Source organism: Dreissena polymorpha, chromosome 1 (genome assembly GCF_020536995.1).
Source record: "Dreissena polymorpha isolate Duluth1 chromosome 1, UMN_Dpol_1.0, whole genome shotgun sequence".
In the NCBI taxonomy this organism is placed as follows: Eukaryota; Metazoa; Mollusca; class Bivalvia; order Myida; family Dreissenidae; genus Dreissena; species Dreissena polymorpha.
Window position 1 is genome coordinate 179,163,161 of NC_068355.1, and position 25,765 is coordinate 179,188,925.

The 25,765-nt window shown below is 36.1% G+C and overlaps 1 protein-coding gene across 33 annotated transcripts in view; it reads left to right on the top strand.

Moving 5' to 3' along the window:
* The window catches only part of LOC127863446 (uncharacterized), a 453,451-nt gene that overhangs the window by 103,318 nt on the left and 324,368 nt on the right, over positions 1-25,765 (top strand). For 12 of the 33 annotated variants that reach the window (XR_008041115.1, XR_008041117.1, XR_008041116.1 and 9 more), the window contains 7 exons: positions 1,875-2,097; positions 2,634-2,687; positions 5,915-6,033; positions 6,783-6,911; positions 9,892-9,997; positions 11,567-11,660; positions 12,734-17,224. The exons of 6 other annotated variants lie outside the window; for them this stretch is intronic. The gene's annotated coding sequence lies outside the window, so the exon portion shown is untranslated. Of the gene's footprint in view, positions 1-1,874; positions 2,098-2,633; positions 2,688-4,681; positions 5,096-5,914; positions 6,034-6,782; positions 6,912-9,891; positions 9,998-11,566; positions 11,661-12,733; positions 17,225-25,765 lie in introns of those variants that run through there. 15 more of the 33 variants (XM_052403073.1, XM_052403112.1, XM_052403127.1 and 12 more) reach the window with 15 other exon arrangements.

Sequence of the window (25,765 nt, forward strand, 5' to 3'; positions counted from 1 at the left end):
TTATCAAAATCTACAACCGTTTTCCCAATTTAATTCAAAACACTATGATTTTTTACGAATTGTCCCAATCCAAAAATGGTTAAAATTAACTCTGACCAGAATTAACCCCTAGTTATAGCACATTTTAAAGTTTTTATCAAAATAACTGGCTTATTTATACCCCCACAAACGAAGTTTAGGGGGTATATAGGAGTGAACTTGTCTGTCGGTCTGTTGGTCTGTCTGTCGGTCCGTATTAAGTGTCCGCTCTCTAATTCAAGTAGTTTTCATCCGATCTTCACCAAACTTGGTCAGAACTTGTATCTACATGATGCCTAGGCCAAGTTAGAACATGGGCCTTGCCGGGTCAAAAACTAGGTCACGATGTCACTTAGTGCGTTTTAAACATTCAGCACGATGTCCGCTCTCTTATTCAAGTATTTTTCATCCGATTTTCACCAAACTTGGTAAGAAGTTGTATCTAGATGATCTTAAGGTAAAGTTCAAACGTGGGCCTTGCCGGGTCAAAAACTAGGTCATGGGGTCACTTAGTGCATTTTTTGACATTCAGCATGGTGTCCTCTCTCTTATTCAAGTAGTTTTCATCCGATCTTCACCAAACTTGGTCAGAAGTTTTATCTAGATGTTTTGAAGGCGAAGTTCGAACATGGGCCATGCCAGATCAGAAACTAGGTAACAGGGTCACTTAATACGTTTTACACATTCAACATGGTGTCCGCTCTCTATTTCAAGTAGTTTAAATCAGATCTTTACCACACTTGGTCAGAAGCTGTAACTAAATGATGTGTAGGTCAAGTTCGAACATGGGCCATGCCGGGTCAAAAACTAGGTCACGGGGTCACTTAGTGTGTTTTAAACCTCACCGTGTTGTCCGCCCTCGAATTCACATAGTTTTTATCCAATCTTCACCAAAATTGGTCAGAAGTTGTATCTTGATAATGTCTAGGTCAAGTTTGAATATGGGTCATGCCAGGTCAAAAACAAGGTCAGTGGGTTTACTTACTGCATTTTGAACATAACAATGTTGTCTGCTCTATAATTCAAGTAGTTTTCATCCAATCTTCACCAAACTTGGTCAGAAGTTGTATCTAGATGATGTCTAGGTCAAGTTTGAATATGGGTCATGCCGGGTCAAAAACTATGTCACGGGGTATCTTAGTGAGTTTTAAACCTCACCATGTTGTCCGCTCTCTAATTAAAGTAGTTTTCATCCAATCCTCACCAAACTTGGTCACAAGTTTTATCTTAATGATCTCTAGGCCAAGTTAGAACATGGCCATTCCGGGTCAAACTTGGTCAGAAGTTTTATGGAGATGATCTTAAGGCCAAGTTAGAACATGGGCCTTTTTTCGTCAAAAACTAGGTCAAGGGGTCACTTAGTGCGTTTTAAAAATTGAGCATGGTGTCCGCTGTTTTTTGTCATCCCAGATAAGCCTGTGCAGACTGCACATAAATTAAGTCCTATTAAATTGTCATCCCAGATTAGCCTGTGCAGACTGCACATACATTAAGTCCTATTGTTTCCCAGAATGCGGCTCATATAGTTCACTTTACATCAGTATTTTCCGTTGTCTGCCTGATTGAGGAAAAGTTCATAGCATCAAATGGGAATTCTGTGTCTTTATATTGATCAAACTTGGTAAATGAATGCAAATAACACTGGATTTAATATAAGTTTTAATCTTAGTATGTCAGGGCATAGTTTGTCTATTTTGCGGCCGAAATTCAGCTCCTGAACCAAAAGTTTCTCCATGCATGAAAACTTTTCTATTCCATTTTAGTTAAACAATTATTTAAATGCTTTCAGTACATTATAAAATTATTGTCTTCATTATTTTTCGATATTTATTTAAATTCTTGGAATCTGTTTTAAGAGCCGGTTCCTACAGGACCCGATGCACTGATTATGCACATGTGACTCTTGTACGCAGCTGAATAAAAGGCTCTCTGGTCAGCTGGACCCGGACGCCAAGGGACACTTCCTGCCCAAGTACCGTGAGGCAAATGCTCAATGAGTTCTACCTGAAGTGTGCAGCGTCTTTAGACCTGTGGCTCCAGACTGTCTTACCCAGGGGCCAAGATTACTTTATCAGCAAGGTACATTGGTAATTTATCATGTATAATGTGTGATGAGTTTTTTACTCCAAATTTCAATTTAAATAGTGTGTGCGTTTTATATATTGATTAAACTATATTATAGCTGACAGTTATTATGATATTGGTAATATTTATAATAGCCGCCAATTTGTATTGCCTTGAAAGGGCGCAGGAGAGGGGCGTAAATATTTGTTCTTGTCTGTTATTCGCTCTGCCCTTCCTTAAATCCGTCCATATGTCCGTCCCACCTTTTTTGAGTTACACGTAACTTAATAAATATTTTTAGAAAGGGATAAACAATTATTTAGTAGGCTAGGTTTGTATCAAGTGTACAGCATATAAAAGTAAAGTATCAAGTGTTTAATTGTGTATCTCTTTTCTATCAGAAGTCTTCAAATTTAATGTATTTCTTATTATTTTTTAACTCAAACAAAATTGATTCAAATATAACTAATGCCATTTCAGAATGCATTGAATTATTTGGTTTACAGGGAAACATTTCTGGGATGCCCTGAGATCTTTTTTTCTGTTTACAGAGGCCTTATACTCACAGGTTCCCCAAATACAACTCAGCCACAACATCCTAATCGGTAAGTCCCGTTGCCATGGCAAAACGGGTAACTTTGGTAAAGCATTCTGGAGACCCTGGCTTTACAAATAGTTAAAACTCAATGCGATTTGGGGTTTCTGCTCTTCAATTAAGAAGACCAGTACAAATTATTTCATTTCAAGGGTTCATCAACAACCTTATTTTACTATTTTGACATTCGAAGAAGATGCAACAGTTTCACGCTAATCCCTGACATTCAGACTTGAATTAGGAATCCAGAGCTTTATTAAAACACAGAATAACATGGAAAACACACACTTTTTCAGCAGGTTCCAATATATCTAAATTGTTAACTCTTTACAAAGTGAGGTTCCATTTTAAATGTATAAGTATGTTTATAAAGAAAAATTGATACCTAAGAGGGGTCACTGATGTTTGTAGCTTTGCATAAAATGTTGTTTTGTTTTATGGAGATCCGAACATCTAGTTTAGAGACTAATTATAAATTATGAACTATTGGATTATAATTTTAATGGTTTATAAAATCACACGTAAATACAAGTGTCCATAGCTTGTGTATTGAGTGCATCAGGAATTTCCCATATGTATATTCCCCCGAGAAGTAATTGTGATCACCCTATGTCATTGAGCGTGCTGTGTGCTGCTTCAACTGTCAGCTTGTTTAAGAATCTAAAGGCCTGAATGTTTATTGAACCTTGATGAAACTGGGTCAAAATGTTCTGGCATTATCAAGGCAAAAAGTTTATTTTGACAATATTTAGCCTGAGTTTAAACCAAGGCCACTTGTGTAACAATACACTAGGTCTCACATCTCAATTGTCATGACTCAATCATGATCAAAGATGATTATCATGATATGTTATAGGTTAAGTTTGAATCTGTCACATTGCTTCCAAAAACTAGGTCAACAGTTCAAACCTTGAAACAAACTTGGTTATCACTCTATAGGCCAGATTTATGCCACATCAATTATGAAAGTTAATCAGAATGTTTAAAGTGAAGTCAAAAAGTATGTCACAAGGTCATGTCTTCTACAGTAGGTTTACCTTGAATTGAGGTGAGTATTTCAGGCACTTTTTTCCATTTACAACAATTCAACATTCAGATACTTGTCCATGAAGGACCATTGAGCTTTTTTAAATTATGAAACAGTTTGATTGATTTAGAAAAAAGGTTACATATAAGGATTTGTGTATGTTCAGTGTAATTACAACACAGGATGTCCCATGCACACATAGATTTAATGAGATACAAAATGCTCGTTTTTAAATATGTGTGGCACAATATATTCCATTTTATTTTTCCACAACAATATCTATTCATATGACACTTACATGGTGCATGAACATGTGTGGAATATATTGATTCACACAAAATAAAAAAAGAGCAATGTGTATCTTGATCTATATTACCAGACCACATCTAGTGATCAAATTTTGGATATTGCTATAAGGAACATTGATTTTTTTATGTGTTAACTTTATTTTTTGAAATATTGTACGAAATATTAATTGATTTTGAGTGTTTATGGTCTTTTAATTGTTGTTTTGATACTTACAATTTTATAGATTTTAATGTCATTCTGATTATCATGCCCGTGTGACTTTTTATTCCTCCCGAACCCAATAACAATCACAAATTAACTCATCAATTCTATACCTCCCGAACCCACTAACAATTACACATTAAGTCATCAATTTTATACCTCCCGAACCCACTAACAATCACAATTTATTCATCAATTTAAATTTTTATTATTCCATTCACAAGTTGAACAATTATGTCTTTGTTGTACCAACCTTAGCACTGTTGGGTTTCTATGTCTATTGCGAAATGAAGTCAATATTTGCACCTTGCCAGGATTTTTATGTAACAACTTATGTTCACTTTGTGTTGTTATTATAAGAGTTAAAAGGTAGCTTTGAAAACATGAATTAGCCTTGCTCTGGGAAACGCAATCCGCACAGGCTAGTCAGGGAAACCACTTACCTCTGGGAAATGCAATCTGCACAGGCTAGTCTGGGAAACCACTTACCTTTGGGAAACGCACTCTGCACAGGCTAGTCAGGGAAACCACTTACCTCTGGGAAACGCAATCTGCACAGGCTAGTCAGGGAAACCACTAACCTCTGGTAAACGCAATCCACACAGTCTAGTCAGGGAAACCATTTACCTCTGGGAAACGCAATCCGCACAGGCTAGTCAGGGAAACAACTTACCTCTGGAAAACGCAATCCGCACAGGCTAGTCAGGGAAATAACTTACATGTGGGAAACGCAATCCACACAGGCTAGTCAAGGAAACCACTTACATCCGGGAAACGCAATCCGCACAGGCTAGTCAGGCAAACCACTTACCTCTGGGAAACGCAATCGGCACAGGCTAGTCAGGGAAACCACTTACATCTGGGAAACCCAATCCGCACAGGTTAGTCAGGAAAACCACTTACCTTTGGGAAACGTAATCCGCACAGGCTAGTCAGGGAAACCACTTACCTCTGGGAAACGCAATCTGCACAGGCTAGTCAGGGAAACCACTTACGTCTGGGAAACGCAATCTGCACAGGCTAGTCAGGGAAACCACTTACCTCTGGGAAACGCAATCTGCACAGGCTAGTCAGGGAAACCACTTACCGCAAAAACTGGATTTTGATAATGAAATGCTTCCTTAAAAACCGAAAAAACAATAAAAGCAAAAGTGTTGACACTTATTAACATCTGCTATCCGTTTCAAAATAAGTTTTATTGGATCATCATGAAAATGTTCAATATTGTTTTGGGGCATACTATCTTTTACAAGTTTAGTAACCAGCCAGATCGCATTGTCTTGTTTAATGAAGACCGTTAAACATATCTAACATTGTACACACGATCAATGTGAACCAGACTGTTAAACATATCGAACATTGTACACACGATCAATGTAAACCAGACTTCTAACCGGGAGTATTTTGTTGGTTTTATCTTTCTTCATTTTTTTGGTGTGTGAAATGTCGGAAAAGTTGCGACTTGACTAAGCATTAATGCCACCAGAATTTATGCAATTGGCGTAAGTTTCATAATAGTTCATACACTCTTAAGTTTGCTGCTCATGTTACAAAACTGTAATGCTTTGTATAATTTATATCATATGTCTAATTTTGTCACATGGTTACTTGCCTTAAGTAAAGGACATTCTAAGTGATGAATAGAATTATCTCCTGCTGATGCTACTGGAGTTTAAGTTTGTTGATATTTTATTTTACAGGACAACTTGTCAATCAACATGGAACAGTACCCTGAAAATCACGACCATCTAAAGAACTGTGCAACTGTGCCAAGCGTGACCCTTTAGAGAAAGGGGCTTCCATGCCGAAGGTCAAATTGGTACCAATCTGGGCTCAAGCAGCAGCCTCAGTCTATAATCTATTATCTATTAACATTCCAATCTCACAGTAATATTACAAAAACATGACCTGCAAGGTGGAGATGTGAATACAATGAGTATTAAATCCCACAAACCATGCAGAGGTTATATGGGAGTCAATTTTCTGTAAGTTGGTCTGTTAGAGGGGCGTTTCGTCTGCATTTTATGTAAACATAGTTTTACCTCACCACATATGTATATGTCTACATTTCTAAAGGGAATAAGCTGAAACTTCAATCATGTGAGCCCCATGAAGTCTGGGTTGAGGTTGTGAGCCCTATGAAGTCTGGGTTGAGGTTGTGAGCCCTATGAAGTCTGGGTTGAGGTTGTGAGCCCTATGAAGTCTGGGTTGAGGTTGTGAGCCCTATGAAGTCTGGGTTGAGGTTGTGAGCCCCATGAAGTCTGGGTTGAGGTTGTGAGCCCTATGAAGTCTGGGTTGAGTTTTAGTTATCATTTTGTGACAAAGCTCTAACTTATCATTGGCCAAGTAACTCTCTTGTATAATAATAATTTACTGTTTCTGTATTTTATCATGCATGGATTTTCAGAGGCTGTGTTACTTATATTTTATTCAGAGGGATTAACTAATAGTGTGCACAGAAGTGTGTTAATATTTGTGTATAAAAACAACAAAAGCATTAAATCCCTTGAACCACTTGTCATCTTTGATTACATTATAACAAATTATCCAATATAACTTATTTTTCAGTGGCCGTTGTTCAGTGTCAAGCGGAATCCTAGCAACCAAGCCACGTCAGCACAGCAGCAAAAACAGTTTCAGCAGCAGTCGTATACTAAACATCAACAACAGTGGTGCATATGCATTAAACTACGAGAGGTATGAATGCAAATATGTCTTATGATATTAGTATATTCTCAACCATTTAATATTAACTAGTTTGTTTTGTTTAAGAATATATTTTAGCATATTGCTATATTCAAATTTGCTTTTATTATGTTTTGTTTTTATTGCACTCTGCCTCTTCTAATCATGTTAAGGATGGCCCGCACCTTACCCCTGTACTGACCTGTGGGTCATGGCCCGCACCCTACCCCTGTACTGACCTGTGGGTCATGGCCCGCACCCTGCCCCTGTACTGACCTGTGGGTCATGGCCCGCACTCTGCCCCTGTACTGAACTGTGGGTCATGGCCCGCACCCTGTACTGACCTGTGGGTCATGTTAAGGATGGCCCGTACCCTGCCCCTGTACTGACCTGTGGGTCATGCTAAGGATGGCCCGCACCCTGCCCCTGTACTGACCTGTGGGTCATGGCCCGCAACCTGCCCCTGTTCTAACCAGTTGGTCATGACCCGCACCCTGTGGGTCATGGCCCGCACTCTGCCCCTGTACTGACCTGTGGGCCATGTTAAGGATGGCCCGCACCCTGCCCCTGTACTGACCTGTGGGTCATGTTAAGGATGGCCTGCACCCTGCCCCTGTACTGACCTGTGGGTCATGTTATGGTCATATGGGCTTGGATGGTCATGGAAGTAAGAAAGTGTAAGATTTTAAAGAGACTTGTTCAAATATGTTGTGAGAAAGTTGACTGACATAAGTCAGTGACATAACTAAAAGAAATTAATACGCCAACACATAAAAACAGATTTACCGGTAACTACAAATTATACCAATATATTGCATTACATTTTGTATGGTATTGTGATATGCTTTGGCTGCTTTTAATTTGATGATTATTTAAAGTAGGCTTTTTTAGCTCATCTATTTTTTGAAAAAAAATTATGAGCTATTGTCATCACCTTGGCGTCGGCGTCGGCGTCGGCGTTGGCGTTGGCGTTGGCGTCGGCGTCCGGTTAAGTTTTGCGTTTAGGTCCACTTTTCTCAGAAAGTATCAATGCTATTGCATTCAAACTTGGTACACTTACTTACTATCATGAGGGGACTGGGCAGGCAAAGTTAGATAACTCTGGCGTGCATTTTGACAGAATTATGTGCCCTTTTTATACTTAAAAAATTGAAAATTTTGGTTAAGTTTTGCGTTTAGTTCCACTTTTCTCAGTAAGTATCAATGCTATTGCATTCAAACTTGGTACACTTACTTACTATCATGAGGGGACTGGGCAGGCAAATTTAGATAACTCTGGCATGCATTTTGACAGAATTATGTGCCCTTTTTATACTTAGAAAATTGACAATTTTGGTTAAGTTTTGTGTTTAGGTCCATTTTATTCCTTAAGCATTAAAGCTATTGCTTTCATACTTGCAACACTTACTAACTATCATAAGGGGACTGTGCAGGCAAAGTAATGTAACTCTGACTGGCATTTTGACAGAATTATGTGCCCTTTTTATACTTAGAAAATTGAAAATTTGATTAAGTTTTGTGTTTAGGTCCACTTTATTCCTACAGTATCAAAGCTATTGCTTTCATACTTGCAAGATTTATGAACTATCATAAGGGGACCGTGCAGGCAAAGTTATGTAACTCTGACTGGCATTTGAACGGAATTATGGGCCCTTTATACTTAGAAAATTGAAAATTTGGTTAAGATTTATGTTTTGGTCCACTTTACCCCTAAAGTATCATAGATATTGCTTTCATACTTGGAACACTCACAAACTATCATAAGGGTACAGTAAAAGGACAAGTTGCATAACTCTGGTTGTCATTGTTACGGAATTATGGCCCTTTTTTGACTTAGTAACTTTTAATATATGGTTAAATTTTGTGTTTCGATCCACTTTACTTCTTAAGTATCAAGGCTATTGCTTTCAAACTTCAAATACTTACATGCTATCATGAGGTTACTGTACCTGGCAACTTTAATTTTACTTTGACCTTTGAATGACCTTGACTCTCAAGGTCAAATTATTAAATTTTGCTAAAATTGCCATAACTTCTTTATTTATGATTAGATTTGATTGATACTTTGATGAAACTACTCTTACCTGACATACCACAATAGACTCCACCCCAAACCATCCCCAGTGGCCCTCCCCTTCACCCCCCTCCCCACTCCCCCCCCCCCCACCTATTTTTTTTTTTTTTTTTTTTTTTTTAAGATCATCTCATCCACAAATACCACCATCAACCCTCACAACCTATATACCCCCCCACCCCACCCCACACCCCCCCCCTAATTTTTTTTTTTTTTTTTTTTTTTTTTTTTAAGCTATCACGTCACAAATTACAAGAGCACCACACCCTCACACTATAAAACCCCCCCCCCATTTTTTTTTTTAAAAAATGTTTATGTTTGATATAACGTCCAACAATGCGCACCCAAACCCCCCCCGCCACCCCCCCCCCCCATCGGCCCCCCCAACCCCCCCCCCCCCCCCGATTTTTTTTTTTTTTTTTTTTTTTTCGCTTTTTTGGAAGATAATGTAATAAATGTCCACAACCCCACACTATACACCCCTCTTCACTCCACTCCTCCCTCCTTTGTGATTGAAAATGAGAGTCCCTTCACCTTTAAAAAGAAAATAGATGAGCGGTCTGCACCCGCAAGGCGGTGCTCTTGTTTTAAATATACAAGCGTATCTTTGTTTAATATGTATTTTATTTTATTCCATGAACTGTATTAGTTCCGTTTGAATAATAATTGTTAAACATATTGCACACGTTTAAACCAATTTATGTAATAATATTCCATCTTTATCTGTAAATAAAGGGACTCTTACACAGGGCATTAGCAAGAACAACCAAAAACGTTCCTTTAAAAATTGCATACTCTTTCTCTGTTTGCAGAATATATGCAGAAAAACTAGTGTCTTATTGAATGATAAGGGATTTGATTACAGCTAAGAAATAATCTTTAAATGTTATCTGTAAAATGTTGTTTTGCCATTTGCAGTAAACAAGTTGACTGCGTAATGTGGCATCAAAGTCTGCAAGGAGAAACCATGCAATTGAAGAAGCCAAGAAACCATGTGATAATTTCAAGCAGCTTACCTACTCTTGTAAGTATGTGTTTTGTTTTAAAGTACACATTATATATTTTTATTTGAGTACAGATTTATGTTATTGAAATAATAATTGGTTTCCATGCACAAATGAAAGATGTTATGTTTTTCACTAGAGTAAATATATAAAGTAAGTATTAAAATATAATATGTCTGAAGAATATCCACAAAACATGTGTTTGTCATAAATCATATTAAATTTATTGATAAAGATGCGCACATTATGACTAGTTTTGTCCACCAATCTATAATTTAAACAAAGTTTGACGTTTTTTACGCACATTTCAATGACGTCAAACTGTGGAATCACTTATTTTAAGGAAATATCATTTTCGCGCACCCACCATGTCTCAGATTTATGACCAATGCCCATATTAATAGAGTTTTCAATTAACAAACAGGTGTCAGTTTGACAGGATTCAATACAACTAGGGTGTGCATATTATAACTGTTGTTTCATGCGACCCCTATTAGAAGTATAGCCCTGTCTAGTAAGGGCATATTCCGGAACCATCTTGAGCACATGTTTGATGCAATAAACAGTTTTGTGTTAAGTTCAACTTTTCTATAAAGTATCAAAGCTATTGCATTCAAACTTGTTACACTTACTACATGTATCATGAGGGGAGTGGGCAAGCAAAGTGAGATAACTCTGGCTGGCAGTTTGACATAATTATGTGCCCTTTTATACTTAGAAAAGTGATATTTAGGTTAAGTTTTGTGTTTATGTCCACTTTATTTCTAATGTATCAACGCTATTGCTTTCATACTTGCATCAATTACTAACTACCATAAGGGAACTGTGCAGGCAAAGTTATTTAACTCTGACTGGCATTTTGACAGAATTATTGCCCCTTTTATACTTAGAACATTGAAAATTTGGTTAAGTTTTGTGATTTGGTGCACTTTACTTCTTAAGCACCATGGCTATTGATTTCGCACTTGGAACACATGCTCACTATCATAAGGGGTCTGTGTAGGCAAGTTATGTAACTTTTTTTTCATTTTTGAAAGATAATGTAATAAAAGACCACATCTTCACACTATACACCCTCTCCACCCATCCCTCCTTCTGTTTGATGAAGTATTGAGATAGGTCCCTTCACCTTTACAAAAAACAATATATTAGCGAAGCTCTTCTTCTTCTTATACTTAACCATAAAAGCAAAATCTGTTGCAATTGGTGAATGTTCAAAAAGTGTTCTAGAACAATTTATATATAACCCTGGTCTTTCTTACACACCACTTGATATTTGTGTTTTGTATAAACACCATTGAAATAAAATTTGGTCTTAAAACCAAATGAAAGTAATTTATAACAACTACATAGTTTAATTTTATTTCATTGAACGTGTACACAGTTTCAAGTGGTACCCAGCTTCGATACATCCTGGGCACAAGGCGAGCTTTAGTTAAAATATGTGTGCTCGTTTATATGAAAGTTTATATCTTATTAAGACACTCACAATTATGTTACCGGGTTGAGCCAGTTTTTTATCCTTGAAAAAGCTAGTGTTGTCTTCAGTTTTGTTGTTTCATTTTGCACATGATTTACTTTATTTCCAGGAAACCCGGATAGCAAAGCATTGAGATTGTTCTGGAAGCATTTGTAGTCACAGCTCATTAAGCATCCCCCTGAAGCAGGACCCTCAGTCTACGGGTGAGTTTTCAAGCGATGTGTTTATTTTTGGCAAGCCCCTGAATTCAGAGATGGGTGGGTGCATGTAGATTGACCCTTGTTCGTCGATACATCCATCCAGCTGTACGTTCTAGTATAACCTCGAACCTCGAAAAGTATTGCTTCTTGTGTGATGAAACCAAATATATTTATTATCATGTGAAATTTCCTTCTTGTTTATTTGGATTCATGTTTCCTTTGACATAAGTAGTAGAGTTTTGACACAAAATTGGAATGTGGGTTCATGGTGGCCAAACCATTTTCTTACTTCATAAAAATCATCTGAGTTTTCTCAGAAAAACTCGCTGAATTCATGTTTTTGGGACTATCGTCTAGTAGGCCTTTGCTTATTGTCATTATTGATGAGGTAGTATTTGATAATAAAAAGGATCTTTATAAAAACCCAGTCCAAATTATTTGGTAATAAAGAGGTTATACTTTATCTAAAATAATTATTATTAATTATTATTGTATCAATAGTCCCAGGTCCATCATTTTGCTTGATTGGTCTTTGTCAGCCCGGGTACTACTTAAAAGTACCCCGGGTACTCTTAAACATACTACAATGTACCCAGGGTATGGAAAATGTACCCAGGAATACTAACGCTAAATTTGCCGTTGTTTGATCATTTTCTCAAGTTAGTTAGTATGTTCATATTTATATCAGTGTTCTGTAAAATTGCCCCAGTATAATCGAAACTCATACTCTCAAAGAATGTTGAGTCAGTTTTTTTTCAAAGATAATTTAGTTTCGTAATTCGTTAGCGCATTATATCACATCGGATTTTGGGTAGGAGTAAACCTCGAGTACAGTGAAATATTGGCTGGGTGCATTTAAGCATATTTTCTGTACCCGGGGTATATTGTAGTATACTTGAATAGTACCCTGGGTACTTTTAAGTAGCACTCAAATCCACATTGACCAATCGAGCCATCGTTTCATCTATGGATTCAAGTCATATAAGTCGTAACACCCTATGCAAGTTTTGTTTTTCGTTTGGTATCAAAAATAGACGGAAACACATTTACAGTATCACGTTGTTCTTTTTTTGCAGACGCCAATTGACGAAATAAAACTTGTCATTCAGCAACACAGCCAGTTGCAGCAGTTGTTACCATATTGACCCCAGTCAAAACTAGGAGCTCAGAGATAGATCAACACAGCCAGTTGCAGCAGTTGTTACCATATTGACCCTAGTCAAAACTAGGAGCAGCAGTTGTTACCATATTGACCCCAGTCAAAACGAGGAGCAGCAGTTGTTACCATATTGACCCCAGTCAAAACTAGGAGCTCAGAGATAAATACTGTTTAAGATAGATCAACACAGCCAGTTGCAGCAGTTGTTACCATATTGACCCCAGTCAAAACTAAGAGCTCAGAGATAAAAGCTGTTTAAGATAGATCAACACAGCCAGTTGCAGCAGTTATTACCATATTGACCCCCGTCAAAACTAGGAGCTCAGAGACAATCAGCAACACAGCAAGTTGCAGCAGTTGTTACCATATTGACCCCAGTCAAAACTAGGAGCTCAGAGACAATCAGCAACACAGCAAGTTGCAGCAGTTGTTACCATATTGACCCCAGTCAAAACTAGGAGCTCAGAGACAATCAGCAACACAGCCAGTTGCAGCAGTTGTTACCATATTGACCCCAGTCAAAACTAGGAGCTCAGAGACAATCAGCAACACAGCGAGTTGCAGCAGTTGTTACCGTATGACCCCAGGCAAAACTAAGAGCTCAGAGACAATCAGCAACACAGCCAGTTGCAGCAGTTGTTACCGTATGACCCCAGTCAAAACTAGGAGCTCAGAGACAATCAGCAACACAGCCAGTTGCAGCAGTTGTTACCGTATGACCCCAGTCAAAACTAGGAGCTCAGAGACAATCAGCAACACAGCAAGTTGCAGCAGTTGTTACCGTATGACCCCAGTCAAAACTAAGAGCTCAGAGACAATCAGCAACACAGCAAGTTGCAGCAGTTGTTACCATATTGACCCCAGTCAAAACTAAGAGCTCAGAGACAATCAGCAACACAGCCAGTTGCAGCAGTTGTTACCATATTGACCCCAGTCAAAACTAGGAGCTCAGAGACAATCAGCAACACAGCCAGTTGCAGCAGTTGTTACCAAATTGACCCCAGTCAAAACTAGGAGCTCAGAGACAATCAGCAACACAGCCAGTTGCAGCAGTTGTTACCATATTGACCCCAGTCAAAACTAGGAGCTCAGAGATAAATACTGTTTAAGATAGATATTCTCTACATTCCTCATGGTATGTTAAGCACAAACTCTGACAGATCTCATCTTTGAACTTTGTAACGGGCGAAAAATAAATGACCTTGTTCAGAATGAAATGGCAGAATGACAAAGCACAACAATTTAAGGGGAAACCATAAATTAATGTGACCAGCAAAGATGTGTTCAAAGCAAAACAATATGTCATGTCTTTGGGGACTTTGAATTTTGATGGTGTCATTCATTAAACATTGAATATTTTTGTTAAATATAGTTAAATATAATGATATAAAGGATATTTGATTAAGGCTTGTATGTTAATTATTACTTTAAGCACAAATATAGCACGTCTATCAATTACTTATGAAACTTGCACCTGATAATGATAAATGCATGAAAATTAAGACATTATTTCATATGTTGAGCTTAAGAAAATTGAAAGCTGTTTAAATTATGCTGGTAACATTATATACAAAATATGTATTGGATTATATTCATGTAAAAAACAAGTTTCAGTTTTCTGTTGTTACATGCAATATAGAAGTATTATCAAGAATCGTGTTAAGTATGGCACTATTCGAAATGAATATTCATTAAATAAAGACAAAATCATTTAATCTTCTTTCAATTGTCAATTCTGTATGTACTACTACTACCTTATTTATTTGACTTGATATGGTTTGTTAAATTATAAGATAATGCCTCTTTATTTGGAAAGCTTTCAATGTTTTGAAACTGAGTATTTAAAAATGAATTATTAAAAGAATTATGAAAAATCATGACTGATGTCAAAGTTATGTTTGATTTTGCCAATTTTGTGTTGATATTTAATATACATGTACTTACATGCTCATAAGTGTTGACATTTGTTTTTGAACATAATAGTTTTTTATGTTTTATATCGTGTATATACACATTTACAAGTCCAAATTTTCATCCTCTCAATCACTCAGTAACTTTACCAACAATAAATGTTGGATCTCTGTATATAGGTAAATTGTGCAATTGATATATAGAGCAACTGCAACAAATCAGTCAGTTACAAATCAAGGCAGAGTGATGTAATATGCTGGCAATTGTTAAGTAGTGCAGTTGTCTCTTTTTGTTCTCAGGTTAGAGCAATGTTGTTTGCTTCAAAAATAAAAACACAGTCTCCCTTGTAAGAAAATTAATGTGTTCACATCTCAACATAACAAGTAAATTCATAGAGAAAATCAAATTATTTACATGATATACTCAACAATTAGTCTAATGGAATTTGTAGAATAAAAAATAACATGTAATTATGACGATTATAAGTGAATGTTTGACACAAAATGTCTCTTCAGAAATGTGTATATTTTAATGATAAATCTATACATTGTACTTGCTGTACTTTTTATAGTATATTTTATGAACGTGCAGCTGATAAGTGAATGTGACAATTTACGAGTTATGTTACAATTTGTTACACGTTGACATGGCCACATAAGCTGTTAATGGAGTGCATTCACTGCGGCCAGTTTCCAGAAATCTCCCAATTAAAAAACACCAGAAAATATCTTAAGATCAGATAGTTTGGTTGTTGACATTAGTTTTGATTTATTTATTGATTGTGTTATGCCTTGTACTCTTAATTTGTTATCAAATATTTAAGTTTATGTGACTTGAAGAGACTTACATGTTTATGTTATTGATGTGTTTGTGCTGATTTCTTGCATTCTGATTAAAGAATATTCAAGTGGAAAAAGAATATTATTATGCATTGAAAGTGTGTTGTGATTTCAAATAAAATTACTATGAAAATATAGTTGATTGATCACAAAGTTATTACAAAGGTGATCAATTGCTTATCAAGTGTAGGTGTTTGCATACGGACATAATATGTCTGTGCTTTATATGTATATAATGTAGATCCCCATTTACCAGAACATATTTTGATGTGCTTAAATGAAATTTAATTAAATTAAATATTTTGATGTGCTTTTATAGCCTGATGAAATTCGTGTTGACTATGCGTTTTACATTTTGCCATTTTTAATTAAAAACTGAAAAACAAATGAATTGTCAGTGTAAATAAATACTGTATTGTTGTTCAATCAGTTAAACTATTTCACTGTTTTCAAGCATATGTTCAAATTATTTTCATTTTTGTTCAATCTTTAAGATGCGACGCTTGTGTAATTTACTCTATGAAACTTATATATACACAAAAATGTAGTACAGATGTATATCAAATGACTGCTGTGGGCTTGTGGTCAACAGAAAACCATGCTTTAAATTGAAAAACCTTGTTATATGCCATGTTTTTCATTTAATAATATTAAAAGCACTCTTGAAATTGAACTTCTTTAAAATATGTTTTATTGTTTTGTAAAAATATCTTAAGTTATCTATTCTAAATTATCTATTCTTATATAAGAAATACAAATTAAAACTGGTTATTGGAAATAAGTCAATTAAAAGTCAAGGGATAATGATGTAATGTACTTAAAATTGTCAAAACTGCTATTGTCTCTATTTGTATTCTAGATAAGATATGTTATATCCTTAAACAAACAAATACAATGTTGTCTCCTTGTTGAATAGATTTTGTGTACCTCTGAACATGTCAAGTCATTTACTTTAAGTATTTTAAATTAGTTCTCACTATCTGCACCCGTAAGTCACTCATGAATTTTGTGTTATAAACATTGGATAAATATATTTTTATATAATCAATTATAAGATAAGGTAAAAGGTGTATGTGCGTTATAAGTAATAAACATTGGATAAATATATTTTTATATAATCGATTATAAGATAAGGTGAATAGTGTATGTGCGTTATAAGTAATAAACATTGGATAAATATATTTTTATATAATCAATTATAAGATAAGGTAAAAAGTGTATGTGCGTTATAAGTAATAAACATTGGATAAATATATTTTTATATAATCGATTATAAGATAAGGTGAATATTGTATGTGCGTTATAAGAAATAAACATTGGATAAATATATTTTTATATAATCAATTATAAGATAAGGTGAATAGTGTATGTGCGTTATAAGTAATAAACATTGGATAAATATATTTTTATATAATCGATTATAAGATAAGGTAAAAAGTGTATGTGCGTTATAAGTAATAAACATTGGATAAATATATTTTTATATAATCGATTACAAGATAAGGTGAATAGTGTATGTGCGTTATTAAATTCATCAGGTATGACCATACTGTGCTACAAGTTTTGTAATTGTGACTATTAAAAGTACATGATCTGCAAAAAATGTCACTTAAACAAATGTGTATATGTTTATCATTATTAAATTCTTTCCAACTAGATTACACTTGATAAGTTTCGGCTTAAAGCTGAAAAGTTATTGTTACATTTTATCAGCGTTGAGCTCAACTAGCATCCGTAGTGAATACTGTAAAATTTAAGCTTTCTCAGAATGAGTATGTTGAAAATATCTTGACGACGGTTAGAATCTGTGTCGCATGTGTCAAAAAACTAGAACTAAAGGTCAAATCTTAGAAAAAAACTTGTTTTCACTGCAGAGGCTTCTTTTATTAATCGATCTGCAGTCAACGTTCTCCGAATACTTATATTGACGATATCTAGAATGAGTGCGAATCTGGGTCACGTGCATCCAAAAACTAGGTCACCAGATCATATCTAATACGATTATTATCTCATTAAGGAATCAATATTGATGATACCACACCGAAGATGTGGACCATTGTTTCTTTAAATGTTTGCGTTATCAGGACGTTCGTGTGCAAATGTTTATAAACACGCGTATATTTCATCCAATTAGTGCATAAAAACTCATGTTTGGCATACAAACGTTGACCTAGGAAGAAAATTGTAAGCTCGTTCAAGAAGTTCAGTTATTAATCAAACGAACGAGACGATTTAAAGGGGCCTTTTCACAGATTTTGGCATGTTTTGAAGTTTTTCATTAAATTCTTTATATTGATAAATGTAAACATTGGATCTAAAAAGCTCCAGTAAAAAAAAACAAGAATAAAATAAAAACATGCAAAAAGTAGCCTTCAGCAGGGCTCGAACCAGTGACCCCCGGAGTCCTGGAGTAAAAACCAATTAGACCGCTCGGCCATCCTGCCAAGTATGTATGAGAGATGTATTTTGTACTTTATATAAGCAATCTTAGTAGTTTCACAAAATTACACGACAATAACAGAACTCTCCAAATTATTAAATCGGTTCCCGTTGCAACGCTTAATAATTTCAGGTTTTTAAATCGTCAAAAGATGCATATAATGGCTATATTAGACCATGGTAAATGTTCAGTATTACTGTTTCCTCACAAATATCATAACTAAAACGAAAATTTGCGAATCTGAAACAACTTTTTCGGCGTAAGCTGAATAAGCCAGCTTTTCACCCTGACTTGACCTTTGTAAGTGTCCAATAATATTCAAATAAAATTTCCCGCGGCTAGGTACGAATGAATACACTTCATTTATTCCATTGGCTGATTTGAGTATAACACCAGAACATTGGAAACATATCCGCGTCTTTGTAACACTGTTTTACTGCATGAAACAATTTTATCTCTAATGAAAAGGCCCAATAGATAGAACAGTTTTACAATCAATTTTCGACATAAATACAGTTTGTGCGTTCACCTTTTATTTTCAGAGAATTACCAGCGCAAAAGCGTTTAACTAAAGGCTATGTTGTCATATTTAGTACTTACTTGCATTGCATTTCAACCCGCGATGTTTCGGGCCAATACGCGGTCATTTTGTGAAAGTCAGAGTTTATATACAGTTCATCACCGGAGTTCGCAAAAGGGGTTGCGATCATTGTGTCTTACTGACAATAACGTAGTGACTGTAATGCATTGCATTCCAATCCGCAAGGTATCAAGGTCAGTTTGCGGTCAGTTGCAGAAATCTTTATATAAACGCCGTCTCGTAAACTTTGTGCACTTGAAGTCTGTTTTGATCAGAAAGATACTAAATATAGCCATATTCGGCGATATTATTGTGGTATGTCAATCATCGATTTTTAATATGGTTTCAAAATTTGCATGATAAGGACCAATTTTGATAAAATTAATTAGAAATATTTATCCATTTAGACCAGTTTATTAAGCATGACCACAATAATTCGCTATACTATAATTATGCAATTAAATAAGATTCGAGTATTGCCGGCTGACCTATATGCACTCGTTTATTTTCATGTTTCTTGTGTTTTTCTATTCTGTAAATATAGATATCTGAGTAATAATATCACATAAAGCAAAATAAGCCACGAAATCTGGCGCAACACCCCGTAATTGATTTGCTTATGATGTAGCTAACAACTGCGCAGAAAAAAGGCATCCGCTACTTTTTATCTCATAGAGATAACTTTTGATCGTTCATAAACATCGACCAAAATCAACGCCGTATATCTTTTTTAAAGATATTTCTTGTTTCAATTTAGTCAATTTACCAAAACTTGAAAAGATCCCTTTAAGTGCATGCTGTTCTGGTTTTATGCTGTTCGCATGTAGTCATTTTCACTTTCCTTCTGAACAGAAAATGGTAAAAAATAGGCCAAAACTAAAAACTGTGCTAATAAGAAAAGTTCATGGAATATAATCCTATATAAAGATAAAATATGAAATCTGGGCTTAATGCATGTTTGTAAAATGTCGTCCCAGATTAGCATTAATGCATGTTCATAAAATGTCATCCCGGATTAACCTGCCCAATCCACAAAGGCTAATCAGGAACGACACTTTCCACATAAACGGGTGGCTTCTTTTTAAGGATAACTCCTTAAAACAAAATACCATACAAGTGGAAAGTGTCGAACAGCAAAGGCTAATCTGAAACGACATTTTCCACATAGACTGGCTGATAATTTAAACGATAATTCCCTTGAAAAATTCCATACAAGCGGATAGTTTCGAATTGAACAGGCCAATCTTGGACCACAACGCACATGCATTAAACCCGGTTTTCCCAAGGCGCGGCTCATATTTTTTAATCCAGATGTTTGACCATTTAAGTTTTAATGACCAACATCATACAATTTGCTAATAACATACGCATTGAAACTATCAAATAAAAGGTACTTAATATAATGATCCATCAAGAACGTAATATGATATACCAAGAAAAACAAGTTGACAAGCAAGGGGTCGTATAACTTCACTACGGAATAGATTTTACGGTTACTGGCGCACGTAGGTCATCTTGTGACGATATTTCTATCTGAAATACTTGTGAGTATCGGTGTTTTGGTACATCATAACCTTTGAAAAGTAACTAGCTATAAGAATATTATTAATTTCAAACAACTGAACTATTTTATGTTGCTAAAGATGAACAAAGATGGACACACACAGCCGCTTTGTAGATTCGCCTTAGTTTAGTTTAGTCTAACCTATTTATTTTAACTCGATTGCATGGAAAGCCTTAAACTTATTTGAAATGCTCCTGAGTCCATTCCCTCGGACTAGAACTAGTACTTGGTGTCTATGGGGAGATTTAAAGAACGATTCGACAGCGGGGATCGAACACGTGACCTCCCGATCTCGAGGCGGACACCATATCTACTACGCCACGGCGACTGTATGTTTGTTTATCCTTTTAACGCTTTATTTCGACTTCTTAATGAATTGAGTGTTAGCTATATGATGCTTTGTTTCAACATCAATTTAATAAATTCGAGATGTTGTTGTCCTATTGATTATCGTTTTGTTTTTATGTAATCGTTTCTCAGACAGTCACAGTTCTAGTTTTCTGGTATGTGTTTAATTATTTAGTAATTAAATGGTCATTGAATTGAAGTGTCTTGTCTTTGTATTGCACATGCATCTGAATCGTGTCGCTATGAAGTTAACTGTTATTTAGCTTTTAATGTTTAACACATTTTTTTGGACCAACATGCCCAAGTGTGAGGTCTGATCATCGGTCTAAAAAATATCCTGATTATATTATTATATTTATTGAGTTTCATAATTTGATAACATCTGAATGAAACTCGTCGGTTATTCAAATAATAAAGCGACCTGTTCATTTACATTATTTGTGTGATTACCGTCCACAGATTTGTTTGCCTATTGCTCAGGGAAGCGGACAACGACAACGAGCGAGGCATGGTATTGTAATGCGCACGGGGGGCTTAGCCTTTTGCTAAAATTTTCGCTAAGAAGAGACTAAATTTGAACGAAAAATATCATAAAAACGTAAAGTGTCGTACCTAATAAGCACGTGCGGGCTGCATTAAGCCCCGTTTTCATAGGCTAAATTATTTGAGCCGATTCGTTGCCTCGTGGTTACACACTGGCACCAGGGGGTCGAATGATTTGAGACCGCTCTCAAGCATGACCTTCTAGTATTTTTCGTTTTCATTAGACGTTCGATCAACTAAAAGGTCTTCACTGTGAGCACTAACTAAAAAGGTTCGTCGCTGGAACCGGAGATCATATGACCTGAGGTCGCATGTATCTATCATTATACATCATGATGCAGATGCCACGTCCTTTAAAGGAGCGGTGGTCGTATAGAGCTTCCTGGCGAATTAGTAAAAAAGTTATACACACAATATGTATTTTATCGTCCATGCCTTTAATAGAAATATCAACGGCGCTCTGCTCCACCCATTCCCCTTGCATTTATTAGTCGACTCCTTATGGCTCGAAGTCGCGGGACCGACAAGAAAACTTTGATGGATATGACCTTCGAGCCGAAAGATTCATAATATTATTATTTGTTTGCTTACAAAAACAACAGCACAAAATTAACTTTAAGTCAAGGCGCCGAAGGCACTGACGTTTTTCGCTGTTTTTAGCTCATCTATTTTTTGAAAAAAAATTATGAGCTATTGTCATCACCTTGGCGTCGGCGTCGGCGTTGGCGTTGGCGTTGGCGTTGGCGTCGGCGTCCGGTTAAGTTTTGCGTTTAGGTCCACTTTTCTCAGAAAGTATCAATGCTATTGCATTCAAACTTGGTACACTTACTTACTATCATGAGGGGACTGGGCAGGCAAAGTTAGATAACTCTGGCGTGCATTTTGACAGAATTATGTGCCCTTTTTATACTTAAAAAATTGAAAATTTTGGTTAAGTTTTGCGTTTAGTTCCACTTTTCTCAGTAAGTATCAATGCTATTGCATTCAAACTTGGTACACTTACTTACTATCATGAGGGGACTGGGCAGGCAAATTTAGATAACTCTGGCATGCATTTTGACAGAATTATGTGCCCTTTTTATACTTAGAAAATTGACAATTTTGGTTAAGTTTTGTGTTTAGGTCCATTTTATTCCTTAAGCATTAAAGCTATTGCTTTCATACTTGCAACACTTACTAACTATCATAAGGGGACTGTGCAGGCAAAGTAATGTAACTCTGACTGGCATTTTGACAGAATTATGTGCCCTTTTTATACTTAGAAAATTGAAAATTTGATTAAGTTTTGTGTTTAGGTCCACTTTATTCCTACAGTATCAAAGCTATTGCTTTCATACTTGCAAGATTTATGAACTATCATAAGGGGACCGTGCAGGCAAAGTTATGTAACTCTGACTGGCATTTGAACGGAATTATGGGCCCTTTATACTTAGAAAATTGAAAATTTGGTTAAGATTTATGTTTTGGTCCACTTTACCCCTAAAGTATCATAGATATTGCTTTCATACTTGGAACACTCACAAACTATCATAAGGGTACAGTAAAAGGACAAGTTGCATAACTCTGGTTGTCATTGTTACGGAATTATGGCCCTTTTTTGACTTAGTAACTTTTAATATATGGTTAAATTTTGTGTTTCGATCCACTTTACTTCTTAAGTATCAAGGCTATTGCTTTCAAACTTCAAATACTTACATGCTATCATGAGGTTACTGTACCTGGCAACTTTAATTTTACTTTGACCTTTGAATGACCTTGACTCTCAAGGTCAAATTATTAAATTTTGCTAAAATTGCCATAACTTCTTTATTTATGATTAGATTTGATTGATACTTTGATGAAACTACTCTTACCTGACATACCACAATAGACTCCACCCAAACCATCCCCCGTGCCCTCCCCTCCCCCCCCCCCTCCCCCCCTCCCCCCCCCCTATTTTTTTTTTTTTTTTTTTTTTTTTTTTAAAGATCATCTCACAAATGACCACCACACCCTCACACTATACCCCCCCCCCACCCCACCCCCCCCCCCCCTAATTTTTTTTTTTTTTTTTTTTTTTTTTTTTTTTTTTTAAAGATCATCTCACAAATTACCACCACACCCTCACACTATACCCCCCCCCATTTTTTTTAAAAAAATGGTTATGTTTGAAATACCGTCCAACCATCGCACCCAAACCCCCCCCCCCCATCGCCCCCCCAACCCCCCCCCCCCCCCCCCCCCCCCCCCCGGATTTTTTTTTTTTTTTTTTTTTTTTTTCGCTTTTTTGGAAGATAATGTAATAAATGTCCACAACCCCACACTATACACCCCTCTTCACTCCACTCCTCCCTCCTTTGTGATTGAAAATGAGAGTCCCTTCACCTTTAAAAAGAAAATAGATGAGCGGTCTGCACCCGCAAGGCGGTGCTCTTGTTTAATCTTAGACGCAACTCAGTTTTCAAAAGTATGTGATAGCTTTTTATATCGCAAGTTTGAAGTGACCACAACCAATTCAAATTTATAAAGAGTGTGTCTTAAAGCACATATCGAGACGTGTTGTTAATCAGTGTGCACAGGCTAATCTTATTTGACATGCATTAAGCCCCTTTTTCCCTGAAAGCAGCCAATATGTACAGATTTCAATGATCAACACTAGACTGGCCAACGTTGTCTTACAAGCTGTTAAATACTTTTAAATACATACACAAAATTTAGTGTACCAGTGGGAACTATAAACAGGCAGATGCGGTGGTTAGAGCAGACGCTCCTAGCCTAGCATTCGTCGTCTGCTTAATTTTACTGCAGTTATACACACAGGCAGTCACGGGTTACAGTTCCTAACGTAGTAAAGCCCATACTGATTTGCAAAATTGTCTCTACATTATTTGTGAGCGTTAGCTCACAAATAAAAACGAAACAAAATTTTGCAAGTGTTGTTAAATTAACATTTTGAGTGTCTATGTTGCAGAGTGGAACGCTATTCGTCATTAGTCCGTGTAAGAAGAAATCTGCGTCGTACAACTCCATATAACAGCATACGGCGTATGTACGCTTGCCCGTCTGCGTCGTACAAATCCATATAACAGCATACGGCGTATGTACGCTTGTCCGTCTGCGTCGTACAACACCATATAGCAGCATACGGCGTATGTTCGCTTGTCCGTCTGCGTCGTACAACACCATATAGCAGCATACGGCGTATGTACGCTTATCCGGCACAGGCTTATCTGGGACGACACTTTACGCACGTGCATTAAGCCACGTTTTCCCAGAACGAGGCTCATATTTACCCAAAGATTCATCAAGTGTCATGTAGAAACATTCAGTGCGTTTTGTGTTTGCTTAATGCCGGATATGTGAATGTTTGTACTTATTAAACATTGTTTGCTGAATATAAATGTGAATTACCGATACATATTTTATTAAAGAATCATTATTATATTACTATCGAATTATGTCAAGTGGTATATTCAATGATGATGCGATGAGAGTGATTATAACTGATGATAAATGATGATAACTGAAGTTAACCGATGATAACCGAGGATAACTGACGTCAACCGATGATAACCGAGGATAACTGAAGTCAACCGATGATAACCGAAGCAATGGCTTTTGATTTCGTTATTATTACACAGAGCAAGCATGTTGTAATTTGTTAAATACATTTTAATCACCATATACCGTTAATAACATAATTTCGATAAAACAACCGTCACAATGTCGATTCACTTAATTGCGTCTGTCAGATCTTGTCCAGATTGTAACTTCATCATCGATGTACATCTGAAATAATATACCAAAAAGCATCACTATTTGAAGACGGTGTTGTCGAGTGCAATGCATGTATGCATAACTAAAGAATCATAATCACACTTACAGGTCAGTTGTTGAATACTAGTATGAAGATTTAACAGCTGGACCTGACTGTAACTTTCTGATAAGTCTGGAGATGTTAAAGGGGCCTTTTCACAGATTTTGGCATTTTTTAACTTATTCATTAAATGCTTTATATCGATAAATGTAAACATTGGATTGTAAAAGCTCCAGTAAAAATCAAGAATAAAATTAAAAAAAGGAAAAGAACATTGCCCAGACCAGGTTTCGAACCAGTGACCCCTGGAGTCCTGCCAGAGTCCTGAAGTAAAAACGCTTTAGCCTACTGAGCTATTCCGCCGAGTAAATACACACGAAGTATTTTATACATTATATAAGCAGTCTTCGTAGTTTCACAAAATTTAACGACAAAAACAGAACTCTCCAAATTATTCAATCGTTTCGCGTTGCAACGCTTTATAATTTTTAGGTTTTAAAATCGTCAAAAGATGCATATAATGGCTATATTAGACCATGGTAAATGTTCAGTATTACTGTTTCCTCACAAATATCATAACTAAAACGAAAATTTGCGAATCTGAAACAACTTTTTCGGCGTAAGCTGTATTAAGCCAGCTTTTCACCTTACCTGACCTTTGTAAGTGTCCAATAAAATTCAAATAAAATTTCCCGCGGCTAGGTACGAATGAATACACTTCATTTATTCCATTGGCTGATTTGAGTATACCACCAGAACATTGGAAACATATCCGCGTCTTTGAAACACTGTTTTACTGCATGAAACAATTTTATTTCTAATGAAAAGGCTTAATAGATAGAACAGTTTTACACTCAATTCTCGACATCAATACAGTTTGTGCGTACACCTTTTATTTTCAGAAAATTACCAGCGCAACGCGTTTATA